Consider the following 7,613-nt stretch of genomic DNA (forward strand, 5'->3'; position numbering starts at 1 on the left):
AGCCGCCGGTGTCTCCACTCGCTTTCCCCCCTTTCTGGGTGTTCGGCCATGCTCTCTCCACCACATACCCCCACCACTTGCCTCAGGCTGGGCAGCCGTCTGGCCTGCAGCTGCCTCCCCCTCCTGGGAGTGGAAGTCAGCCACGACTATTTCTGCGCCTGTCCTGTAGACCACCTTGAATTTAAATGGCTGTAACGCGAGATACCAATGGGTGATCCGCACATTGGAATCCTTCATGCGGTTGAGCAACTGGAGGGGAGCATGGACCGAACAGGGGACAAATTCTCAGCCCAAAAGATAATAGTGGAGGGTGAGGACAGCCCAGCGTATCGCCAAACATTTCCTCTCTATGGTGCTGTGCTTAGACTCCCAGTTAGACAGTTTCTGGCTAATGTAGAGCACCGGGCTCTCCTCACCCTCAACCTCCTGGCAGAGAACCGCCCCCAGACCCTGTTCAGATGCATCTGTTTGTAAAAGAAATGGAAGAGCAAAGTTAGGAGCTTGCAATAGTGGCCCCCACAAAGTGCAGCCTTAACTTCGTTGAAGGCCTGTTGCCACTGCTCTAACCATTAGACGGTATCTGGTTCTCCCCTTATAGTAAGATCAGTCAGGGAGCTGACGAGGTCCGAATAATTTGGTATAAACCGTCTATAATATCCTGACAGACCAAAAAACTCTACATCCTTTTTGGTCTTGGGTCTTGGACAGGTTGTAATGGCTGCAGTTTTATCAATTTGGGGCTGCACCTAGCCCATGACCCAAATGGAAGCCCAGATACCTCACCTCCACACACCAAATCGCGCACTTCATCGGGTTGGCTGTAAGCCCGGCCCGCAGCACTGATAACACCGCCCTCACATGTTGCATATGCCGCTGTCAATCATTACTATATGTGATTATATCATCCAAATAAGCAGTGGCATATGCTGAGCAACGGGCCAGTGTTTTATCCATCAGGCGCTGGAATGTGGCCGGTGCCCTGAACAACCCGAACGGAAACATCAAGAATTGTTGTAAGCCAAACGGCGTAGTAAAGGCCATTTTTTCTAAGGATAGAGGAGGGGATTTGCCAATATCCCTTTGTCAGATCCAATGTCGAATAATTGCGAGCAGTACCTAACCGGTCAAGCAACTCGTCAACCCGCGGCATTGGATATGCATCTAATTTTGACACAGTGTTTAATTTGCAGTAATCCACACAGAACCGGACCAACCCGTCCATCTTGTGTATTAAAACGATTGGGCTGGCCCAGTCACTGCAGGTTTCTTCCATTTCCAACATTTTTCTCAATTCTCTCTGGACCACTTTTTTGTGTTCAGGCAAGCGATACGGTCGGGTCCGGGTTCGGTCTCGATGTTGTGCTGAATTAAGTCGGTACGACCGGGTAGGGGGGAGAAGACGTCTGTAAACTTGGTTTGGAGTTGTCGGATGTCAGTGAGTTGCGCAGGTGAAAGATGATCACCTCCAGTGACCAGAATGTTTGGCCGATTCTGGCTTACGCTCTCTGGCCCCAGATCATCCCCGCTGGTAACAAGTGCAGCCAGCATCACCTCCTCCAGCTCCCTCCACTGTTTTAACTAGTTAACATGATAAATTTGACGTGCCCCCTTCCTGTCCATTCATACCACCTCATAATTGAGATCACTGACTTGTCGTGTGACCACAAACAGACCTTGCGAGTAATTTTGAAGTGGAGGAAGGCAGCAGTACAAGGACTTTATCTCCCTGTGTGAATTTTCGTAGTTTAGTGCCCTTATCATATCACCTGCGTTGTTCCTCCTGGGTCTTGATCAAATTCTCTGTAGAGAGCTGCCCCAGTGTGTGGAGTTTTGCTCGTAGGTCCAGGATATGTTAAATTTCATTTTTACTTAGCGTAGGTTCGTCCTCCAAAGCCTCCCTAACGACATCCAGCACCTCTCGGGGCTGTCTGCCGTAGAGACGCTCGAAAGGGGAAAACCTCGTGAACGAATTTACGGATCATGGATTTAAGCGTTTCACCAAGCCATCTGTTTGTGGGTGATAGACACTGGTGCAAATCAATTTCATGCCCAATAATCCGTAAAGTTTGCAAAATGTATGTGAACGCAGTGCCGGTGAGGATCTTCTTGGGGATCCCCAAGAGTCCATGCATGCTAAAGTTGATTTAAGCAGAATGTCTTTATTTTGTGCAGGTGAATGAAACAAAGCCTTAATCTTTGCTTCTCTCTTCTTCATTATCATGTGCACATAATATTTGCTCCTTCTACACACAGCACATATCTAAACACTGCATTATTCCCACACTAGCAAGCAAGTTACTCGTTAGCATGATCAAAAACCGTGTGCTTTCCCATTACTGACGCTCTTCCTCTTTTCCACAGGCACCTCAGTTATATTTATCATTTAGCAACACCTAGTCGACCACAAAATTACTACAACTCAAAAAGTGGCTCCTACACACTGGCCCCTTATTTGATTATGATAAATAACATAACAATTACAAATATTACATAAAGGAGCCATAACAAATATTGAAGAACCACATGGCACAGACTGTAACAGTCCACATTAGTCATTTACCTCTAACAAGAGACAAAGCTTTCTTACAGGCCGTTCTAAAATACTACTCTTGGTTTTAACCTTTACAGTTCGTACCAAGCCCTTATCATCTAAAAAAAGTTTCTAATACTCGACCAAGTGGCCCTGAGCCACAAGGCGCAGTAGGATCCAGTAAAAGTACAATGTCCACAGTACTAAAACTTTGACGTTCTTTTGTCCATTTTTGACGTTTTTGAAGCGGAGGAAGATACTCCCGTGTCCATCTTTTTCAAGAAAAGATCAGCTAGGTACTGCACTTGTTTCTATCTTCTTTTCACATAGAGATCAGTTCTTTCCAAAAGACCTGGTGGTAAAGCAGATTTGCCTTTCATGAGAAGCAGATGATTTGGAGTAATAGCTTCAAGGTCATTGGGATCACTGGATACCTTGGTAATAGGACAATCATTTAGGATTGATTCTACGTCACACAGAATGGTATGAAAGGATTTGTCATCCAATGTTTGTTGGTGAAGTACAGAGCAAAGAATGTTTCTCACCATACGAATAATCCGCTCCCATGCACCTCCATAATGGGAGCCAGCCAGTGGATTGAAGCTCCACTGAACCCCTACTTGAAGTAACTCCCTTTCAATTTGCTTGTCATTCCATGCAGAAATGACCTCTTTTAACTCTCTGTTGGCACCAGTGTAGTTTGTCCCATTATCTGACCTAATGTGTACTACTTCACCTCTACGAGAAATAAATCTTTGTAGAGCATTTAAACATCCATCTGTGTCCAAGGAATAGGTTACTTCTAAGTGCACCACTCTACTTGCCATACAAGTAAAAATCACTCCGTATCATTTTACTGTACTACGTCCTCTTCTAACTTTAATGGGATCGAAGTAATCCACCCCAGTATTTGTAAAAGGTGGAAGATCAGGTGTAATTTGTTCAAGAGGTAGATCAGACATCTTTTTTTGGCCCGTCTTTCCTCTGTAACGTCTACAAACAATATATTTGGAAATAACTTTCCTTGCAGTAGCATTAGCATTTATAATCCATTGTGTTTGTCTCAGTTTGGACAACATATAATTCCTGCCACATTGACCCAATTGGTTGTGAATGTGACGAAGTATAAGATTTGACACATGGTGATTTTTGGACAAAATGATGGGATGTTTGGATTCAATAGGCATGGCTGCCTTTCTGAGTCTTCCTCCTACTCTGATGAGTTCCTCATCCAATACAGGGTCCAATCTTTATATGCTGTTCTCTTTCCTGACTCCACAGGAACCATGCTTTAGTTGTTCAATCTCGTCTTGAAACTCTTGCTGCTGACTGAAGAAAACAATGGCTATTTCAGCCTCAGTAAGGCCTTCCAACGACAAAAACTGTCCACCCTAAGTTGTCTTGAATGACTTCATTTGTGCATCTATGATTGATTTCGAAGCATTGCAATTCCTTTCCAGTAACAGTAACTCCTTTCTTTTGAGACATATCCTTTTCAGTAGCTTTTTTACCTTGAGCATCCAAGCAATTGCCACCTTCAGTTTTTTCCAGTCTGAAAAATATGTGATAAGACAGTTACTGGCATTCTGTATACCTTGCAGGATAACAGCATTCACTCCAAGATCTTTTTTGATCTCTGGATCATCATCGTTGTGCATATCCACAATTTGCTCTTTAGGGTGTAACTGATACTCTTCTGCTCTCCAAAGAAAACTAGGACCTGCAATCCATATTTTATTGTGCATAAATGCCTTGATATGCATTCCACGTGAAGCATCATCAGCAGGATTTTCCTTGGTGGCAACATATCTCCACTGCTGAAGTCAATGTCTTATCTCTAATGTAAGAGACCCTATTTGCAACAAAGGTTTGAAAGCGTTTGTCTTCATTTTTGATGTACTTGAGCACAGTTTGACTGTTAGTCCAAAAAACTGAATTCTCCAATTGAAGTCTTAATTCCCTTCTCAACATCTGGTCCACTTTAACAGAAAGAACAGCTGCTGTTAACTCCAAGCGAGGAATGGTTAGAGGTTTAAGGGGAGCCACTCTGGACTTACCAAGCAGAAATGCTAAATGCACTTTATCATCACAGTTTGTCATCCTAAGATAAGTAACCATACTATATCCTCTTTCAGAGACATCTGAAAAATGATGTAAACAGGCATGCATGATTTCTCAGAAATCTGTAGGTTTTACGCATCGGCCTACTAGAAACTCTGCGACTTCATCCAAATTAGAAATCCAACAAGTCCACTGTTTATAGAGAGCTACAGGTATCTCTTCATTCCAACCCATATTCTGTCAACACATCTCCTGCAGAAGCAACTTAGCGGGCAACATAAGAGGAGCAAGAAAACCCATAGGGTCATAAACTGAACTAACAGTAGACAAAATCCCTCTTCTTGCGCACTGATGGGGCTTCAACTGCAGTTTAAATTGAAACGTGTCAGCTTCTGCACACCACTGAAGACCCAAACTTAGCTCTACAGGCAACTTATCCCGGTCTTAATCCAAGTACTGGATGTCTTCACTTCTATACTCTTCTGGAACTGATTGCAGTACCTTACGAGTATTACTGGTCCATTTCGTCAAACAAAATCCACTCTTTTGGCAAAAAGCAAAGACAGTGTTGATCACTTATGATGGAAAAAGTGCTTGATTGTCCTCTACCGTTCGTCTTAATGCATAACATGCAAAACTTGGAGAAGACACGGCTCCAAACAGATGGACTATCATTCTATATGTAGTGACTTCCTGCTTCAAGTTTCCATCAGACCACCATAAAAACAGCAGAAAATCCACATCTTCTTCTGCTACCTTGACCTGATGAAACATAGCTTGAATGTCAGCCATCAGTGCTATGGTTTCCTGTCTGAAACTTTCCCAAAAGTGAATTTGTAAGATTGGGACCTTGCAACAATTGTTTGTTAAGTGAAGTATCTCTAAACGTTGCCCCACAATCAAACATAACTCTCAATGTTCCTTTCTTTGCATGTAATACTTCATGATGAGGAATATACCAAACCTTTCCATCATCACGATCTAATTGGTGCTCTGGCACCCTTTCAGCATAACCCTTTTCCAGAACATCAGAAAGAAAATTTGTATACTCCTCATGCAACAGTTCATTCCTTTCAAGCCTTTTTCTCAAACCATTACACCTCTGTTTGGCAACACTTAAGTTGTTTGGAAGTACAACATCATCACTTCGAAATGGTAACCTCAGGCTATAATGACCATCCTGCATTTGACAGAGTTCTTCATTATTTCCATAAATTGCAAATTCTCCCTTGACATTGCTTTCTCAACAACGTTTTCATTGAAGTCATGATTATACTGACTTTGGAGCAATTCTTCAAGCCTTCTGATAGAAATCCTGTTAACAGTAACAGAGGGTGTACCAATTTCATCCTCACAGTTACTGCTTGCTTCTGAAAGTCCATTAACAACCCACCCCACTAGGGTTCTAATGGCATATGGCCCATCAACATAGCTGTTTATTATTTCCCAAGGTTCCATTACTTAGATGCATTAGCTCCAATCAGTAAACCTATATTGGCTTCAATGTGAGGAATTGTTACTCTGTCCAGATATGGCCATTTGGAAATGAAAACTATATTGTCTGAATTGACAGGCATTTTCTTCAGTGTATACACTTTGTGCTGGATTGCCTTTATTTAATCACCCTAATTAAACAAAGATAAACCAGGATGCTCCCTTTGCTATATTTCTTAGCTAGAGTTTAGTTAAAGGATCGTCTTTAGAATGTATTTTGCAAAAGAATAAATTAGATTCTTACTTTACCACACAGGGTAACTCGGTGGGTTCTGGAAAATGAAGTCAATGTCCACTCCAGTGAATATAAGTAATAAAATATATACTTTTATTAATAAAACAAATCCAGTGAAAAAGTAGAATACACAAAAGACAAATAGCAGAAACAAAATCCTTACTTTATCCTTCGTTGAGGATAAAGGGCAACCAACTTCAGTTTACAGAAGTCAGAAAGCGCAAAGCTGGTCAGTTTGGCTCAGCTTTTATACTTCCAAAATCAGGTCATGCACATACCTACACCTCATATATCAGTGAGGACTTGACATATTCAATATAAGTACCCATACACCATCTGGGTTTTACCTACTACATCAAAGCACTAATCATAAATCACTAAGGACCGACTGACACCACTCAGTCAGGAATTCTAATAGTCAGCAAAACTTATAGGTCATGTCTTATGTGAACAAATTTACAGTTGTCCCATAAGTACATCTTAGAACATGAATCAACATACAAACACTTTCATGCACATTGTTTAGACAGTTTCAAGCCATTAAGCATTACCAAAGGTATCCCCGACGAGAGGCATCCCTAATCTACAAAGGCTATGAGACTTCCCGGCTCAGGCCTTCAGGCTCAGCTGAGCTAGCCGTATGCACTCAGAGGATAGGAGGTCAGGAGAAGGTAAGAACAGGTGAGGGTCAGAGAGAGGTAATATCTCCCTCCCTCTCCATTCATTAGTCTTGCGTGCCCTCTTCTGGTCACGTCGTGCTCTTTGCTTACACTTGACTGTTTCAAATAAAGTTGAGCTCTGAAGTATTAGAATGTCAGAGTACAGGAGAGGTTTACGTTTGTATTTTCGTGTCTCACGTTAATAATGGCACCATTCGTCCCATGGGCACCATTCACTACAACTTCAGGAAGAGAGAAGAACTTATTGCTGTTGATACCGCATACCTCTAAACCAGTTATGACATTACAAGACACAGGATGTTCTTGCCCTATAGTACGAAGATAGATGTTAATTATTTTTCCTCCAATATTAAGCTCATTCATTAGCTGCTCTGAACAAAATGAGGCTGAGCTCCCAGGGTCTAGAAAGGCATAAGTCTGAACTACTTTCTGACCTTTAACTGATTTTACTTGTACTTGGATGATTGAAAGCAAGCACTTTTCATTCCCAGCCCCTGTATGGCCACAAGTTTGGGTAGAGACTATGCTGTCCCTCTTTTCAGTGTCCTTTGCCTGTGGAATTTCAGCTGTCAACTTGCGATATATGTGCAAAACTGTAGGATGCATGTGCTTG

The 7,613-nt window shown here is 42.2% G+C and overlaps 1 pseudogene; it reads right to left on the reverse strand.

The window, feature by feature from the left end:
* Window positions 1-285: 285 nt before the first annotated feature.
* LOC130246114 (uncharacterized) overlaps window positions 286-7,613 on the reverse strand; it is a 9,988-nt pseudogene continuing 2,660 nt past the window's right edge.

This window comes from Danio aesculapii, chromosome 18 (assembly GCF_903798145.1).
Source record: "Danio aesculapii chromosome 18, fDanAes4.1, whole genome shotgun sequence".
Taxonomy (NCBI): Eukaryota; Metazoa; Chordata; class Actinopteri; order Cypriniformes; family Danionidae; genus Danio; species Danio aesculapii.